The sequence below is a fragment of the Rhopalosiphum padi genome, chromosome 3, assembly GCF_020882245.1.
Source record: "Rhopalosiphum padi isolate XX-2018 chromosome 3, ASM2088224v1, whole genome shotgun sequence".
Taxonomy (NCBI): Eukaryota; Metazoa; Arthropoda; class Insecta; order Hemiptera; family Aphididae; genus Rhopalosiphum; species Rhopalosiphum padi.
Genome location: NC_083599.1, coordinates 20,929,567 through 20,950,485, shown reverse-complemented (window position 1 = coordinate 20,950,485; position 20,919 = coordinate 20,929,567). Strand labels below are relative to the sequence as shown.

At 26.5% G+C, this 20,919-nt stretch overlaps 2 long non-coding RNA genes across 2 annotated transcripts; both read right to left on the bottom strand.

Annotated features, from left to right (window-relative positions):
* Window positions 1–11,866: 11,866 nt before the first annotated feature.
* On the bottom strand, window positions 11,867–14,576 carry LOC132928032 (uncharacterized). Its single transcript, XR_009661951.1, has 3 exons — window positions 14,361–14,576; window positions 14,206–14,257; window positions 11,867–12,370 (listed from the first exon to the last, which is right to left on the bottom strand). It is a non-coding gene; the product is annotated as an uncharacterized LOC132928032 (long non-coding RNA).
* Window positions 14,577–19,175: 4,599 nt separating this feature from the next.
* Window positions 19,176–20,902, bottom strand: LOC132926833 (uncharacterized). Its single transcript, XR_009661541.1, has 5 exons — window positions 20,779–20,902; window positions 20,191–20,480; window positions 19,894–20,132; window positions 19,372–19,517; window positions 19,176–19,303 (listed from the first exon to the last, which is right to left on the bottom strand). It is a non-coding gene; the product is annotated as an uncharacterized LOC132926833 (long non-coding RNA).
* Between the last annotated feature and the right edge of the window lie 17 nt (window positions 20,903–20,919).

Below are 20,919 nucleotides of genomic sequence, written 5' to 3'. Positions count from 1 at the left end.
TTTGTACGTATATTAAGTATACATAATATTATATAATAGTAAATGTTAAACTATTTGTATAATATAAAAGACCCTAAAGTCGCGGTCTATATAATCCATTATTAGCGTGATAAGCGTTCATATGTCTTGTCACACATATACATTCAAATTTATATTATGTTTAATATATTCTATTTTATTTGAATTTATACGTATTTATTATATATAAGGACCGCATGACCGAAAAACTACAATATCATTAAATATAATGTGGTCGTATTTCCATGAAACTCAACAATAGCAAGTACCTATCCTTTATCCGACAGTAGTATCCCGGAGGCTGCAATGCATCTGCATAGCCGATGAACGATAATATACAATATGAATATCCACATCACACGTCACGGAGCCATAGTTCATTTGATTTTGATTTTTTACGTGAAGCCAAAATAAAGACACAAATATTAGGTAGCTACCCGTAAAACGTATTATTTTAGTTATTCATACATTTTTTCACAACCTAGATTTTTACTATGGTACTGCTGAACTAATATCAATATTAAAATGTATATTAACAGTTCTAAATGTTTTTTAATATAGCCCGTTATTAAAGTTATATTAAAAGATAATAATTAAGTATATGGAAAGTGGTATCTAATAGAAACGTAGCCAGGATTTAGTATTTTTTTTTTTTTTAATTTAGAATATAATTATTTTTTCACATCATGATTGATATACAAAATCTTGTATTTAAATTTCAGGGTTAGGGGTGGGGGTTGGTTAAACCACAATTTACCCACTCCGCCTACTACATATTTTTCTAGTTATTGCTCTTAAATAATATTATAAGATGTTCATTACTCATAGAAATTTGTTAACTTTAAAATTTATAAAAATTGCATAAAATAGTTGCGTAGCCATGAACATTATAACTGAAAATCAGAGTAAATTACATGATATTATTCATCAATACATGATATAATTTATTTATTATTTTCATTCCAATGTACAAATTCTATTAATGGGCAATAAGCCAATAACTAATAAAGAATGTATAATCTAAACATAATCAAAACTCCAAAAATGTATCGAATTGTACTTATTTCTATAATGCTCCTGTGTTACTTTGGAAAAATGAAATCATAATTTTTAAGCTTTTTAATTGTCATATTATAAATAAAAATCTTCGTATTTATTTTTCATGAATTTGGACCAAACGAAAATTCTTTGGAAATTGACATTAAAAAAACTATAAAATAATCATATTCCTGGACGCATAAAAAAAATAAAAATAGATTTATTTTTTAGCAAAAAATTCAATAATTCCTATGCATTTGGACTGAAAGATACTATTGCAATAAAATTTTATCTTATTGATAGCGCTTACAGGTAATTTATTTTTAAAGAAAGGGGTATACTGTAACAAGTTCATAATAAATTGTTTATGATTGCATTTTTTTATTTTTATTTTTATTTTTATATTCAAATGCCTTTATACTTAACCGTACATTTTCATATACAATTATTGCTATAATAATGTTGATAAAACTGTCTACGGAAATCGGCATTTCGATTTAAATCGCACTTTGACCCTTATAGCATAATATATTAATATATTATATGTACATACTGCCTACGTATCTATACGATACTAAACGTTAAACGTACCAATATCAGTGTTGAGCAGTGTGTTTAATATTTTTATGCGTTACAACAACTTGATAAGTACTGTTGGTTCTATATTCGATGTCATTAAGTCAAAATCTCCACGTAAACATTCGAACATCAGGCAATGTGCATTATCAATACTCGCCGTAAAACCGAAGCATCAGACTAAATTATATAGCACTTATTATTCCAACATTTCCAACATAGTAGTTATTAGATAATTTCTGTTGAACGAGCGAATCGTTAAAAATATATGTATACATTTCAACAGTTGAGAACATTAACCTAACCTAACCTTAATTCATCGCCAACAAACCAGACTTAAGAAGACGTCTCACCTGCATGACGTGTTGTCTCCGTCTTATACACGTACGACATAGTAAATTTTCGTTCACCAGTTTCAATAGTGTGCTTTTAATTTTAATATTAGAACGAATTGACCTATTATCAAACTTTTAGGCAAGCACATTATTTGTGTTCTCTCTTTGGCTTTTTATGATTATTCAGTTTTTAAGTGAGTTATGAGCATATTTAATTTACGGTGTATTTTATACTTTTAACTCACTAAAAAATTTAACTATCGTAAAAAAACATCATACAAACACAGATAATGTTCTTACCATCAAGTTTCATAATAGGTCGATTCACTCTAATTTTTAAACTCACGGAGCTAAACGTTATATCTGTTGAGCGTACATTTTCTATTGTACGTACTTGTAAAACGGAGATAACTATGCGGGTGTGACGCCCTCTTAATTTATATTTAAATCAATCAGTATTTTCATGATATTTGATTGCGAAGAAGTATAACCATTGAATACTGCACTACAATACAAAATTGTACCGAAAAAATATATATACTTAATAGGAAGTCAATGACATTAGCTAGGTATTTTAGTATCTAAATATTTTTGGCTTGCATTATTACTATTTAAGCTCACCAAGTATAAATCGAAAATGTTATTTAGTATCAGAAATTATATCACAATTCTACTACTTCACTCATGTACTTAAGTATTATATAAACATGATATTATATAATGATTTTTTTAGCTGCATCCATTTGTGTCCGAAAATTATATTAATTTAAAATGTCCGGGCTTTTAAAATTATGTGTTCTAATTGGGCCCGTGTATAATTATATTTATAAATTTAAATTTTTTAAGTAATACCTATGGATTACGTACTTTCTTGAAATAAAACAAAAGGCGTTAAAAATAGAAATTATACACAGATTAGGTTTAGGTATAACACTATAGTAATATCTTATCGTAATATATACATTATACATACAAATATAATATGGATTACGTAATTTCTGGCAATAAAATAATACATATTTGATTACGAAAAGAACGTTTCACCCGCATGTGTTGTCTCCGTCTTACACACGTACGATATGGTAAATTTTTGTTCACCAATTTCAATAGTGCGCTTTTAGTTTTGATATTAGTGATTTTTTACGATATTTTAATTTTTAAGTGAGTTATTCGTATAGCGTATGAAAAATATAAATATTTGAAAATGCTCATAATTCACTTAAAAATTAATATATTGTAAAAACTCAACGAAAGAATACAGATAACTTTCTTACTAAAAAGTTTAATTCAGTGAAACCTATATATAACGGTAATACAAAGAGTCCGTTATATTGACAGGTCGAAATACATTGGGATGCCTATCTTTTTGCCGGGACCGTGTCATTTTGTGCGTTAAGAGGGTTAAGATAGTTTGTACGGTGATATAATAAATTGGTAAAATTCGATCGCGGACGTTTTTGTACGATATGCAAATAGTACAAACTGTCCGTGATTTTCATTTTTTCCGGGTGACCGTAAAAAGTGTGCTACAACTGTTAAGAGTGGTGTCTGTTAATTCAGGTTTCACTGTAATAGGTAAATTCACTCTAATGTCAAGACTAAAAGCACACCATTGAAACTGGACGAAAATTTAGCATGCCGTACGTGCATAAGACCAAGACAATACATGCGACGGGTGTAACATCCTCACTGATTTTATATGTTATCTATGATTGATAATGCTTTAATAATATGTGTTCACAATGTTCACATTCAAATCATTCAATATAATATAATGGACAATGGAAAAGTCTTCTAACAATCCTAACATTGTGTTAATTGAAAAAGGCAAGTGTATAAATGTTATTAATGGTTTTAAATTTTCATTTCATATGTTATGTCTAAAAAAATGATATCGAACAATAGTCATGTGTAAAAAGAACGCGAATCTTTTTATAAAAGTGAAAATGAAATAATTATTGAAAAAAATATCTTACACAATCATAAACCTTATGAAGTAAATATTTCAACCAGACAGACAGTAAATAAATCTTTAAAAAATAACACGAAAAAATCTTTGTGAAAGGTCGTCTAAGTTATTACATAATGAATTACAAAACGCTGAAAAAATACTCAGAGGTTAGCTTGCTTGACGGGATACCGAGAAAAATCCCGGTTGCCCGTTTCAATAATAGATTAAATGGTCCGATAGGCGATAATATTTTAGGCATTCAAACTAATATAGTTTATAATATTATGAAATAACTTAAAATATAATATATTATTTAATGCATAAATAAGCATATAGTAAAAATGTTCTTGTTTGATTTTAATAATCACAACAATCGATAACATCTAGCGCAACGATAGTGACGTGAAGCTGTCAAAAAAAAAATCGTAGTAGCCACTAACATGTAGCAACGGGAAACCGAGTTGTAATATTGAAAAACTGTGATAATTTATCGCGGGCCAGCTGTAGATACAGGGCAAACGCGTGGCTGAACAAAGTCGTACAATATATCAATCAATCAGAAATATTGTGCAAATAGTTACAGAGGAACTCCCAAGTAGATTGGCTTAAATGTTTTTAACTTTATCAAAAATTTTCTAGTACTTTTAAGACCGATCGAACGCGACGAAAATATCGTAAATATCATTACCCTCTCCTCCAATCCGCCGCATAATCATCCCACGACGACGTACGAATTACTATAATCATCACTTAGTGATAATCACTATACAATGTATACATTTATATATACTTATAAATAAAAATGATCAAAATTTGAAAATTCATGAGTGTTCCTAAAAATTTTTTTTCTGGAACAAAATGTTGTGCAGTATGACTTTTAACATGGGACCCAACTAGTACAGTAGGCGTTTTTAGTTTTTACACAGGACCATATTGGTATATAAAATTTGAATCTGGGACCTAATGACCTAACTAGCTAATATGCACTAATTCTCTAATCAAACAACTCAATATTTAAAAATCTATTAAGTTTTTTTACATAATTTCCAGTCAAAATAAAATATTATTTAAAAAAGTATATATTTTTATCTTTATTCTTTTTTAAGTGTGTTACTTTTTTTGAACGACTAGTCGACAACATATATTATATTTTAAATGTATATATATAATAATATATATACATATTACCATACAAATACTAGTATTTGTATTATACATATAGGTATAGTAGTTATACCCTGTAAACTGTAAAGCTTATGTAATAAATATTATACAATAAAATGTACATTCATATCCGACTCATAAATCATAATGCCATTTTGTTTCTATTCACAGCTGCAATGCTTATCTATACTTCTCACTCGGGGAGGCGTTTTGTTGACTTAATTTTGATAGTATACAGGAAGCAAAAAAAAAACCACTGATCGTAGGTATCGTAGACACCTGGATTAAATGCACGGTGGTTAGACATAGATAAACAAAAACGTAGGTAAATAAAATCATCGTCATAGTGGTAGGTTCCTTGTATTATATGCATATCGTATATTATGTATATGTTACCTAAAATTTACAATTTTATATCGGTTGTGTATTATCTATTGACGACGAAATATAAGCGTTTATAAATATGTTCACACACACACCTACATTCATATTTATATTGTGTATAACAGGTTTTATTTTTTTAAACTCATATTTATAGCTTTACAGTCGTTGACAGATAGGTTGACACGGCGGCGGCGCGTTTCAGTAGGTGCGTAGCCCAAACTAGTCGGTGTGTATAATAATGTATAGCTGATGTCATTATTATTTTATTATTATTATTAATTAATACAATTTTTACTTTTTGTTAAAAAATGAAAAAATATTACCAAAATATCTGATTTTAAATTAATAATGTAAAATCAGTTTTAAAATGTTTTGTGACGTTAATTGTTGGTTTATTTATATACTTCCGGTAATAACATTCAAGTATGGAGAACACCCGGTTTTTTGTTAACGCGCCGCCGCCACGTCAAGCTATCTGACAAGTGACAAGTGTTAACAACTCTATCTTTAAAGACCACACACACAACTACAATACGAGTAATATCTCATGACCAGGGCTTGGGACTTAAAGCATTTGCTTATTTTTATGGAGTGCCTTAAAACATAGCTGAGTGGTATGGAAGTGTATGCCATGTTTCAATTATGAAATTTGAAAGTGCTTTTTTTTACTTTTTTCAACGATTTTAAATAAGTATGCTTATTTCCAGTTTTTCTAATTATTTTTGCTTTTTCAGAAAATCTCTCGGAAAATCTATAAACAATAAGGCAAAATGTCTCGAAAGTGAAGTTTCTTAGTTAGAAACTTTCCCTAATTATTTTGTTTCAATATTTTTTGTAATCTTTAATTATATTATTTTTAGCACAGTTTAAAATTATATCATATCTACTTTATTGTGTAAAAAGAAATTTTTTTTTTTTTGATTAAATATTTTTGCTTATATTTAAGTTTTTTAAATGCTTATTTGAGTGCTTATAATGATGTTTTTAAGCGCTTATTTTAAAAATTTTAAGTGCTATAAATCCCGAGCCCATAAATTATATTACCTATTGCGGTAGCATTTTCGACGAAACACGATACCAGTTGGTAGGTATCTATTCATGGGCGTCACCGTTTTCGGCCAAAATGTACCCTTCCCTTTTCGGCCAACACTTACAGTTCCCTTTTCGGCCAGCACAGTTTTCTTTTAACAAATTATGAGTTATATATGAGTAATACTTTATGATAACATAAATAATATAAAATAACAAAATGTTACAATAAAATGTTATAATATAATACATTATTCGAATAAAAATTAATAAGGTATTAATTAAAATTCTTTATTAATTGATATAACTATTAACTATATAGGTATTAACCTAAAATCAACGAAATGAAGCTTACATTGAAGACTATAAAAATAATAAAATATGTCGTTACAAATTTGTCAAACAAATATCATATAATTATAAAAAATAAAACTTCTGAATGCATATTTTATTATTATTATATTTTTATTTGACTAATGTATTATATTATAACATTTTATTGTATTGCCGATTATTTTATTTTATTATTATAATTATTTTTGTATAGGTATTATAATACTTTATTAATTTTTATTCGAATAATGTATTATATTATAACATTTTGTTATTTTATATTATTTTATTTTATTATTTTTTCATAAAGTATTAGGTAGGTAATAATTTTTTTTTTTTAAATCATAGTTTTGGATACAATCATAACTCATAAGTTGTTAAAACTGTGCTGGCCGAAAAGTAAACAGTAAGTTTTGGTCGAAAAGGGAAGGGTATATTTTGGCCGAATAGGGGGCCGCCCCTATTCATCATACGGTACGGGTACCTTGTACTGGCTAAAATAGTTCTCCCGCACAATCGTAAAGGGCTGCATACGAATTGCATTCCGGGTTATTTTTCGAGGTTAAACTAGTTGCGTTCCGAATTTTTTATTTTGAGTGCATACCATGCATACCAGTATTGCGTATATTTTAAAAACTCAACAATATTTCTCTTCCCATTTTTGTACAAACTGTCGGACTGTCTGTGTAATAATAATTACATAATAATTGCTATTACTAATTAAATACATATTACAAATTTACAACTAATCGGGTTGTTTTTCGCTGTACACAGTTTTCATTTCACTCGCCATAATCGGTTTTAAAAACGTAACACGTGTAGACTGTGTAGAGTAGTGGATAGTTAACATTGAGCACTGCGACAATAATATTGTGTTGGTCTACAGAATATAAATCACGAGAAAATTATTAAAGCTTTTAACGTATTTTGCCTGCATACATTTTAGATAATATCACGGGTAATGGAGTCTCAATTCAACCGTACATAAGAAAAATCCGGGACGCAATTAGTATTATACCTTTATATACGGGACGCAATTCGTAAGCAGCGTTGCAAAGTATAGACACGTCGCACACCTGGGAAGGAACGTAGCCGATTTGGCTCCCGTTTTACAAAAAGGTAATTTTCCAAACGGCTCCGGTTTTTTACAACACAAATCTCTTCCCATTTCATACAGACTTAGGACTGTCTCAAAAGAGGCGTGGTTAAAAATGTGTGTGTGTGTGTGTGTGTAATACTAGACAATAATAATGATTCGTATAACTACGCTATTTAACAATATAAATAATAGGTATGCATTTAAGTATTGCTATTATTACTATTATTATAATAATATATATAGGTAGTTTTTAGTATTTTTGGTTGTAATATAGAATATTTAATTATAATTAAATTGATCTTACAAATTACAATGACTAGCTATCCCTGCAGTACACTTCGTTCAAAATACATTCATATTAAATTTAGTTGCGTATTTAGTGGCTTTATGTAATTATGTTGACCATTTATTATAACAGCAGAACTTTTTTATAATTTTTTTTTTTTTTTGAAAGACCCAAATTTGATTTCCTTTTCATTCCAGATTAAAAACCAACGATTCATAAAGTTACAATTAAAATAATGTGAACCAAACTCAACGAAAAAATGTTGTATTGTTATATATTATTAGGTACTTCAAATATTCACTAAAATACTATTTTCTCATACATTCGTTATTTTATTTGATTTTTATTAGCTATTATAATAATTATTATATTTAATAAGAAAAAAAACACTGCCAAACTTATTATAACCTTATATAATAATTTAAAAAATAATCGTACTTTTAAATATTTCAAAATTTCACTTTTCGTGCTTTTTTAGTAGCAAATTTATTTATAATATTTTCAAAATAAATATTTGAAGCCAATTCACGTTCAATCGACATACCTAATACTCATATTTGTCAATTTTTCCTGTGACATTGTAGACCTTAGATAGTTCTTAATAATTTTCAGTTTACTAAAACTTCTTTCTCAAGTGTTTCCTTTCATGGACTGATACAAAAAGACTAAATACTAAAATAGGAGTAGTTATCTACCACCCAATACCCATAAATATGAATAAATTGATAAAGGTCTTTAAAATATAAAAATAAAACATTTAGAATCATAATTTTAAATTAAACATGCAACTATGAGTTAATAATAATAATTTATTTTGAAAATCATTATATTAAAATTATACAAAACAAAACACATTATCGGCAACTAACAATTCTTATAAATATCATTCGGGCACTCGGTGTCTCAGTGTTATATTATAATGATATATTATTTTGTAAATACTTGTAAATTGTAATATTTTTGTACACAATACACCATAATAAAGTACTATAGCATAGCTATTCTAGTATAATTATTTTGCCCATATTCTAAATAAAATTTATGTTATTAATAATTGGTATAATATATGGTATATTTTATTCTGCATTTTGCGCCCCTGGCCTGGGCCAGTTTCGCCAAGCCCTAGCTACGGCTCTGCGTGTATAGATCACAAAATAGGTGAAATTTATTTCATATGTCATCCTTTGCTTAGATCATAAAATACACTTTATAATACATTTATAATAAGCTTATATGATGGTAAGTATTAAGTAGACTTAGTACTTGTAATTAATCTTAATTCTTAATAATATGCACCTTTAATAGATAGTATACTACTATACTAGCTATCTTTAGTTGTGTTGGTAAATAAAAAGAGGCTTTAACTATTATTGATACTATAATAGCAACTAGTAATACTACAAAATAATAACATACCTAAAAATAATATTAAATCTTTAATAATATACAAGCAATTTGAAGTAATAATTTAACTATATAAGAATAACTGTGATCATGCTGTAGGCCAAGCCACCAAGGTTTACCACTCTTGACTATGCATACTTTAAGAACTGCCCTTTTTTATTGCACACTTTTAATCCGTTGAATTGTATTTTAATAGAGGACTATTTATTATTATAAGTAGTTAATTTTCTAATAAATATATTCCATTTTAATTATATACTTAATATAACAATAACATATAACTGAAATGGTTTTCCATATGAAAAGAAAACTGCAGTGAATTAACTTTGACTTACATGTATTTTTATATAAAAACGCTTGCCAAATAAGAGATCGGCATGTAAACTTTCTTGATTTTTAATTTTTAGACATTTATTAATTCTATGCAATATGTATGTTGTATGTATAATGTATTTTATTTTCATTTTAATTTAGTGAGATAAATCTCTGAAACCGGAGAGCGGATTTTGTTGTTTGGGGAATTGTTAGATTCACACTGGCTAGGTGTGCAATGAAGATTTTAAGAACTTTATTTTTTATAGTTAATTTACTACAGATCTTCAAAAAAAATTAAAACATATTTTATTGGGCGTTTTTTTTATGTTCATCAGCTTTATAGCTTTGTAGTGAGTTAACAATTGAAGATAAAATTCTAAAAATCTCCACAGCATTTCTCCTAGCCAATATGAATCTAACAAGACTCCAAATAATAAAATCCGTTCTCCAGTTTTGTTAATCTTCCATGCTAAATAAAAATCTAGCAAAAATAACTATTTTTTTTACTGTAAAAAATTAAATAATTTTTTTTGAAAATGTTTAATCTCACATTTTGTATCTACTGGCGGGGCGATAACAAACAAGTACCAATAAAAATACAATAATTATTAAAAATTATTATTATCAATAAAAAATTTAATTTAGAACAATAATTACCAAACAAAAATATGGTTTACAAAAGTTGGTAAAATCAATTCATTAAAAAAAATATACTTCCTAGTATATTTTGATATATATATATACATACCTAACAACAATTAATTATGTAATTTATTATAATCTAATATTAAAAGAGAATAAGGAAAAAGCATAAGTAGATATAAATTATTTGTATGTCAACAATAATACTAGAATTAGATGTACCTTAACTATTTTAAATGATTATAGTTTTAAAATTAATTACAGTTTAAAAGCACACAAAGCAAGTATTACTTAATACTTTATTTTAATATATTCTAACCTATGTACAATAGAACCTCGATTATCCGTCCCCTGATTAACCGTCTTTCTCGGTAAACCATCAGGCCACACTTACACGGGCTACTTACGTGTTGCAGTAAATAATAATATGTATAATCCGAAACTTTCTGACAATATCTACTAGATACCCGATAAGTACATATGTATATATGTATATATATTTTATGGGTGAGATAAAAACAGTTAATTACGATAGTGATCACATTTTGTTTTTGAAAACTCAGTTAGTTCTATATTACACATGTGTTTGTTCGCTTGACCGTTCGCGTTTTTAGTCTTTTTGTGTGCAAATATTTTAAGTATATCATGATTACTAAAAAATAATAATAAATAATATGTATGTATGTTTAAAAAAAATGTTGTTGCTCGCTTAACCGTCAAAGCTCTGGTCCTGAGACTGACGGTTAATCGAGATTCTACTATAATTTAAATTAGGAATAATACTTTAAATCCATTGGACAATATTAATATTTCATGTGTTTTGTACTAAAATATTCAAGTTTAATATAATAAAGGAAATTATATTTTTTTATTACTACATAACACTGATTGCATTCAATAGTTTTTGATTTTGGCTTCTAATAAAGATGCTGAAGTGAGAATGATGCTGTCTTATGTGGACTCAGGGATTGTCTTGATTTATAATAATTATTGGAATAGTATTATAGTAACATAAATATTATTTTTTAGAGAGGATTGTGTGTTTTATTGATTCATTGCTCATTAATTGTGTAGTGTATTGCTTTCATTAAATTAAAGTGTTAATAGATATTTCATCTGATATTAAATATTATTTATACTATGTTGTAGTAGTAAATGTTTTTCAAAAGCTTTTCTTTAGTAAAAATCTTTTATTACACTTAATACATTTTAAATTTTGTTCATGCTGTTTGTAATGAATATATAATTTTTGATGTGTAATAAACCTATTTTTGCAATATTTACAATTATATTTTTTGATTAAACTTGGATTCTGTATACATTTAGATTGATGGAGATTAGAACTACTCAGTGAGTTGCTCTTACAAACATAACTATGATTTATAAATTTAGTTTCAGACTTTGTGGAAAATATGCAATCTACACACTTGAATGGTTTGAATTTTTGTAAAAATATTGTACTATTCGATTTACTAGTTGAATAACATTCTTGTGATGAATTGTTTGATACAGTCTTTACTAATTTTATTGAATTATTAATACTACAGGAATTTTGTACTGAGATCTCGGTTGGTCTTAAATTCATGTAGTTTACACATACATTTGATGTTGAATTGTTTATAGATGATGACTGCATTTCTGCAAAACTCGAATACTCATTTTCAGTGCATCTATCTACATGTTCAGCCACATTTACTATATTCCCTTGCTCTGAATTTACTTCATTTAAATTGGTATCATCAAAATTAATATCCCCATATTCCTCCACTGACCCCGTAGTAATTGCTGTTGTATTTCTAAATTATAAATAAAAAACAACAATAATATTAGGTAAATAATATGGTTAAAATATAAACAATCAAGAATTCAATACAATAGCTTTTTAAATATAGTATGAGTATTCAATTAAATAACACTGTTATGTTTTTCCCATTTAAAATCATCAATGTTCTTAATTTTATTAATTATAATGAGATAAATTTGGTACTTTTGTGTTAAGGTTATGTTAGGGCTTGATACTTGAATTTAATTTAGAAAATTGTTAAAACTCTTATGATTACCTAGATTATTTATTACAAATTAAAATTTACCTTGATTTGTTGTGCCTATTAATAATACAATAGGTATAATTAACTTTTGCCAAAAACATTACATTGGAAAATAATGTTGTATTGCATAAAATATAATAATAAACATACAATTTATAATATGTTCCTACAATTAATGTTTTTGAATTTTTAAAATTAAAAATTGCACATTTTATACATTTTAAACTGCATAAGAATTTGCTACATTTTTGTGGTTTTTACTTTTTTTATGACAATTAGGATTATTAATATTTATAAAAAAAAATTCCTACTGTATTTGTCTCTATTTTACTAATGTACATCATAGCAAATTTGTGTTCAGTAAAACACATTTTGTGATGTTAACTTTAATATGAGAGTAAATTTACTAATAATTATCATATTTAAAACTAAGAATAGTATTGTTACGAGCCCATGGCTATAACTATAGAAACTCTTATATTATGATTATGTTATTTGGTGACACACGTTTCAGATTATACATTAACAACACAAGCATGTAAAGGCCAGGACGGATATCGATCAAACAATATATATATATATATATTTAATTCAAGCATTTAGAGACGATCACACGTCACTCAATTCATAGAAAAGTCAACTCTTGAAGACAGAAATCAATAGGTACAACGAGAATATTAATAGCGATAAGAGGCTCTTTGTGTCAATGGAGTCATCACCTCCATGACCACCACTTTATTTCAAATCTACCGTACATAAGGGTTACCAAAGACATTCAGAGGCAAGTCGTGACACCACTCAAAGTCTTACAAATATATTTACAAAATGAATTGTATAACAGTATATTATACAGTTTGTTATAGTCTACACAACATAGTCTACTTAACTTCTTCTTCAATCTTACATGTATACATATAGTATAATAAATTAAAGAAGTGGTATATTTATAATATACTAGCTTTCCCTGTGCATTTTTTTACAAGAAAAATGATGCATCTTTTTACATATGAATAGTATTTATAATATAGTAAATAAGGTTTCAAAATGTAGTGTAAAATGTTTTATTTAATATATAACAAAATGATTTTAATGTGTAGCCTACACCAGCGGTTCCCAAACTTTTACGACCACGGCACCTCAATAATCACATACATCTGGCAGAACCCTTTAGATTGTCTTACGGAACCCTAAGGTTCTGCGGAACACACTTTGGGAAACGCTGGCCTACACAACATAGTTCACTTAACTTCTTCTTCTATCTTTATGCATATATACATATAGTATTTATAGTAAATTAAAGAAGTGTTATATTTATAATACACTAGGTATCACTGTACACTTTGATTAAAATTTAAAAGTAAAATAATTCATCTTTTTACATATGAATAGTATTTAAAATATAGTAAATGAGGTTTATGTTTATACAAATTCTAATATGGCCAACAAAATTAACTTAATGTGTAGTTATTATTATTGTAAATTACATGCTGAATCTAGTGGTATACATTTAGATCTAGGTGCTTGGTGAGAATTTATTTGATAAGTGAAGACGTGTAAATTAAAAACATATAATTCAACGATACCTTACTCACGTATGCACGTATGAATCCTTTCAATGGACGATTCCTCTATTTTCTAAAATAATAATAAAATAAAATAAAACAACGTTAACAAATAATCCATGATTAAGTATATTATATAATATGTGATGTATTTCCGAAAAGTTCCTTACACTCACAATCCAGTATGCTGCTCTGTATATATAGTTATCACTATTAACAGGTCACACTCTGTACGCCTTTAAAATGATAGGTAGATACGCGGTTAAATATTGGATATTTCGTCAATCGTAAAGAGATTCGTGAACGACGACTGTGAAATCAACTTAATATGATACCAAAAACGAAATAATCAATAATGTATACACAAAGTAAGTATAACGTCAATGGCGAAACGACGCTAAGACTAAAGGACAGAAGGCGAACGACGACGCGCGACGGTCGATCCGTAAAACACACGGATTAAACAATAAACACATGATCGAATGCATTGTATTTTTTCATGGATAAACAATCATTTCCTTGGAGTCGAAACTGTTGCTGGCGTCGCAACTGTTGCAGTGGGCCCTGCCGTCGCAAAGTTTATAGATTATAATATACAGCTGGTCGCTTCGTAGTCCGCTAGATATTTCGATCGCCCCGCACCCGTTCCTCGTCTATTGACGTAAACCGGAGTATAAAATTTACGGCGGCGTATTCAAAATGCATGCGAACGTGTGTATTTTTATTTTCTTATGCTATTGTTTTTTATTATACCTAACCGATTCACTGCTTATTATTAAATATCGATGTGTTATTATTTATAATTATTATTATTATTGAATAATACATTTTATTACTTAATAATACGCTAAATGTGTAATTATTCGTTGTTTTTCGTCATTCTTTTGGACAGGTTTTAATAACTCCCATATATAATAATATATTTAAATATTTTTCTAAATTTTACAAATAGTATTTAGACATCCAGTTATAGTTACATGAAATTATAAGCAGCTACTCCAGTACTTAAATTTTTTTGTTGATCCAAAATTGTAATTCAACTATTTGAATTGAACTGAAAAGTTTGACTATTATAGTTATATTACTTACCTAATTAAGTAGAAATGTATATATATAATGTGTGTGATTATTTTTTTGTTGATATTTAGAGTAGGTACATTAGACTCAATAGAGATGAATGATTAATCATGAATCGATTACAAAAATAAAAACTTCATTATTGTCACAGATTATTATTATTTTATTGTACAAAATAATTAATATATAAAATAGGATAATCTCTATATACAAAAACATCAATAATTATGTAAAATAGGATAATTTAAAAAAATTATACCTAAAAATATTTTGAAAATTAAATTATGACATGAATAAAATACCAAAATACGTAATTTTTAATATAAAAATATTATATATTTTAAATCCCCCTAATATTATTAGTAAATAGTAGACTATACTAAATAAACTATATCGCTTGGTAATTTTTTACTAATAAATTAACTGATCTTTTACATAAAAAAAACCTACGGAAACATTCATCACAAATTATATAAAAGTTATAGTGGTGGCTTATAACTCAATGGACACTAGATAAATAATTGACAGCTATTGCTCACACAATAAAACTATTTTAATTATTTTTTTTAACTTTTTAAATTTTATTAATTGCATTACATTTGTAATTAATTTTTTGTAACATACATGTCTTTTTTACAGTTTTTGTTTAACGTTTTTAAACGTTTTTGATTATTACGCTTTTGATCAAGGTTTTCAAAAACGTTATTTTTCTATATTATTTCAAAATATTCAGTTTTTATTTTATTTTTCTAATATTATGTTAATAATCTGATTTTTTAAGAATGATTTTATTTTTTAGTGTTAAAACAAGAGTGACTTGAAACATACAAAACCATGTATAATTTTTTTTATGATTATAATGTTTATATGTTGTTAAAGAAGATGCTCTATAATTTTTTGTTATGTTTATATATTATTAAAGCAAATGCTATAAAATTTGTTTCTATGTGAAACTACTTAACATTATTAGAGAAAGTAAAAAATTATGTGACAAAACGAGAATTTAGGTATTTTATTTAATATTTAGGTTACCTATTGAATTCTTTAGGTTATCATATGTACCAGATTGTAGGACATTTTATACGGTCACCCGGAAAAAATGAAAACCGCGGACAGTTTGTACTATTACAGGTAAAAAAAAATGTTGAGACATGAAATGTTAGACATAATTTGTTATTACAAAACACAGGTAGTTAACAATGTTAACATACATAAATAATAATAATAATAATCAGGGCTAGGATTTGTATGCAATAAAAAATTGTAAAATATGCAAAAGTATACATTTAAATTGTTATAAGATAAACACAAAAATATAGTTACAAAAAAAAATATTTATTTATTGAAATACATCAGTGATTGGTTGTTTGTCTTAATATTATTAAGATTATTATTATAATTATAATTTAGAAATAAAATTTATACTTTACATTCAATAGTGGAAATATTTTTAATTTTATGTTTGAAAAATTTGAAAATTTATGTTAACAAACAAACCAAATTTTATACTTTAATCAGCAGGGCTAGAATTAAATACGTAATATTAATTACGAAATATACTATAAAACATGCATTTTTCGCAATAATATTCATTTTATTCAATAAATTCAATAATATGTATGTTATCAAAAACATGCAAAATAAAAACACCACCGTGTACATAGGTACCATACAAAACGTCCGCGATCGAATTTTACCAATTTATTATCACCGTACAAAGTGTCCGCGATATGCAACTTAAACAATAGATAGTACAAACTGTCCGTTTACCTATGTACCAAGATGTTTAAATGTTTTAAGAACCTTAATTGAGTTCCAAGTAAAACGTATGGTAGGTTAAATTCTCAAAAACATTAAAAAAACCTTACTGTTCCATATCACCCGAAACTCAATGTAATGACTTGGATCATCCACTTTTTATATTTTTTTAACCAAGTTATGATTAAATTTCATTTTTTTTTTTATGCAAATATATTCATTTATACTGTGAGCCTATACAAACTATTACTAATCAGAACAATAATTAATAAAGTTGGAAGAATTATGGCTTGAAAAAAAAACGGATTAAAGAAGCCTTCTATTAAAGGCACTTTGTTGGTTAATATTAATTAATTGAAATTAAAATCAATCGATTTATCGACAAAGATATTTATATTTAATTTTGTTAATTTTAGTTAGGTATATAAATATTTTTTTATATTATTTCTACACATATATGACCTATTGATTCATATTTTAATTGAAATCGGACATCAGCCCTATGTGGCTATGTCAAGTAAATCAGTGTACCTAATGGATGTGTTAAATTTGAATTCAGCGATAATATAATATTGCTGTGTACAAAATAAAGACTAAGTTGTGACGGTCTATCCACCAATATTTTAAATATATTTTATCATATAACGATATTGTAGTAATTTATTTTATTTTTATAGTACCTAATAATACACGTTAAAATATTTATTGGCGAAATCATCACATTTATTATAATAGGTAGTAATTAATTTTTTTAATCATTTATAATTGGTGATATTACATTTTGGACCCATGACAATTTATTGTAATTTCATGTTAATAAGTTCATCAAATAATTAGCAATAGATTATAATTAAGGCACCGCTACACTAGCATTTGTTTACTCTGTCTATCTTCCACATAATACAGGAACAAAGATATTTTATAATTTCACGATTACTGTTCTCTGGTTAATTTTAGGGCAAAGCAACCAAGAATCATCAAATTTTTATTAGATACTACATTAAGTATGTAATGACATGGTTTAAAAAATTTGTATTCTATAACAATTTCAAAAATACGTTGTATATTTATATAAGCAATAAACTACTCTATGAAATATTATCTAAAAATCCGACAACGCAAATCGGAGTAAAAATTTGGCAAATTCCCATTTCACCGACACCTATCCCGACCATCAGAAATCAGTATTCACTTAATAATATTTTAACTACAAGACAAATTACAAATTTTGTATACATTTTAATTTAAAATGCTTATGAAAATAAATCATACCTATATATTTTTAATATTTCAAAAAATAATAAATACAGCGATGTATGTGGATCTTGTATTCAATTCTCAAGCATTTTAACTGAGCCTACAAAACTCATAAATCTCAATAATTTAAAAATTTGTATAATTAATTATGATTAGATAAATTTGTCGATAATTTGGGTGTCAGCAAAATGAGCAAAAATTGTAATTCTTTTCAATATCTTCACGCTAATGCCTATATGGCTATATCTACAATAATATAATATCAATACCATTGCTGCCATTTTACCTTAATTTGTATTATATATTATCAAAAACATAATCACACAAATTTCCTAAATAATAAAAAAAAATGTTGTATGAGCAAATAAACAGTATTTACCTCACTGGTGTCCTTTTAGATTTATTTCTTGAGGTCGAATACTAAAAAATATTGATGCTATAAAGAATAAAAATTAGGTTAATTTAAAAACAACAATAATTTCTAAGACATCAGAGGTTCTTTAAAAATCAAGGATAAATATCTAATAATGGATAGAGTAATATTTAAAATTGTCACTAAAGATTTATTCTACATTTAAGAAAAAATTTAAAAAAAACTTAATTTAACAAATAAAATAAAATTTTTATTTTTATTACTAATCAATATAAGAAAACAGTAAAAATAGTAACTTTAAATTAAACTGTCAACATAAGTTAAAATTTCTACAAAATTTTATGAAAAAAACAAGTAATCTACTTGAAATATAAAAACGTAGTATTTATTAGCAAAACAAATTAAAAAAATCAATAACAAAATAATAACAAAGTTAAACATTAGGTACATCATAAAAATAAATAAAATAGGAACATTAAACTAAACAATAATAGTTGAGGTATATGCTATATATAAAGAAAAAAATGTGTACAACCATTTTAAAAAGAACAACGATTCATCTAAACCAGGATTGGGAGAACATCTTAGAGTTTCGCCAGTAAAATACGCCAATTTGTTAGCAAACTGACAAGTAGCAGGGACCCGTATGGTACCCTAGAAGTAATTTAAAAAAATTAATAATACAATTAAAAAAAATATATTTTACAAACTTGTATACTAACCGACCAATTGAAGTAATTATGAGTTAACTTGAATGTAATTTTTTGTAATTTATCGGGTAGAAAATAATTGTGTCTTGTATTGCTTATAATGTGTTGGTGTTACACTACCTTGTTTTACGTGTTGTGAAATTAAAAAGAATTCGTACCTGCAATTGATTATAATATTTAAAAATTAAATTATAATTTCAAGTTTAAATCGACACTTACTGTAATATATTGTACAACAAATAAAAATAATGTAATAAATCTTATAATTTACATTTAACTATAATAAAATAAAATAAAATAATTTAGATACACCTTTAAAAACTTCCAATACATTTCAGTAAAAAAAGCATATTGGATTAAAGCCCCGAGTATAAAAAATAAATAATAACAGCCTGTTATTAACAGGGTCCACCGAGGCACCAGCAAAGTTAAGGTTTACACTACAATGTCTATGAGTATAACTTCATCGTAGATAAATTAATTAATTAATTAAGTAATAATAAATTTATTATAACATATTTAAAATATACTTACTAATTATTCCAATTTCAAAATTAGTGGAAAGTTCCTAAAGATTTCCATGTGTTTCCACGTTATTAAAATATGTACAATGATTATTATCCAATGATGCTATTAAAGCACCTTTAATCGTTTCGTAAATAAAACAATTTAACGATGAAATTACACATAAAATAAATTCTGGCTTGATTCTATTAATAACTTTTTCGATATTGCTTAAAAATGTACTTGATTTTCCATCATTCATGAGGACTCTAAAAATTAAACTCATGAGTATTCTAGTAAATAATTAATAAAATAAAAAATATTTACAAAACAGGTTTCGGTAGATTAAATGACATATTTCTTGCCGTTTGTATAATATTTTGCGTAAAAACAACAACGTCTTCCCGAAAGTTCCGAGGAGTTAAAATTACTCAATGCTTTACCACCGAAGAGGTAAGCATTGGTACAGATTGTAATTTGTTAGTCCAATCTCTTTTTCCCCCGATGTTATATCTTGTTGAACGGCATAGAATTTTTCGAGGTTTCAAAATTCGTCCAGGAACATTAATAAGCTTCTTACTTAATATCAGATTCCATTTATTCAGTTCTGCGACACACTAAATAACAGTAAAATAATTATAATCAGTTTTACAATATTTACTAAAAAAATGATAATTAAAAAAGTATAAAACACAAAAATAATGTTACTACACGCAGTACAAGTAAGCGCTTGCTTTAAACTACATAAAATCTAAATATTTACGTTAGAATTTAAATAAAAATCATCCGAACGGCGTGTCGTAAGTTCAAAAGTCTAAAGCACAATATTTATAATTCCGGATTAAATAATAGTTAACAAAATGAGAACAAAAATTATATAAATCGTTGGCTTTACACAGCCAGTTAATAACTCACATTGAGATCATATTGATTAATAGTAAATAGAAATTTTCCATCATACAAATATAGTCCCAGACGTTCTTGGTGCTGAGCTAATAACTCTGTTTTGGTACTAATTAATAGCTCATCGGGATTGAAGCTAACACTATATTGATA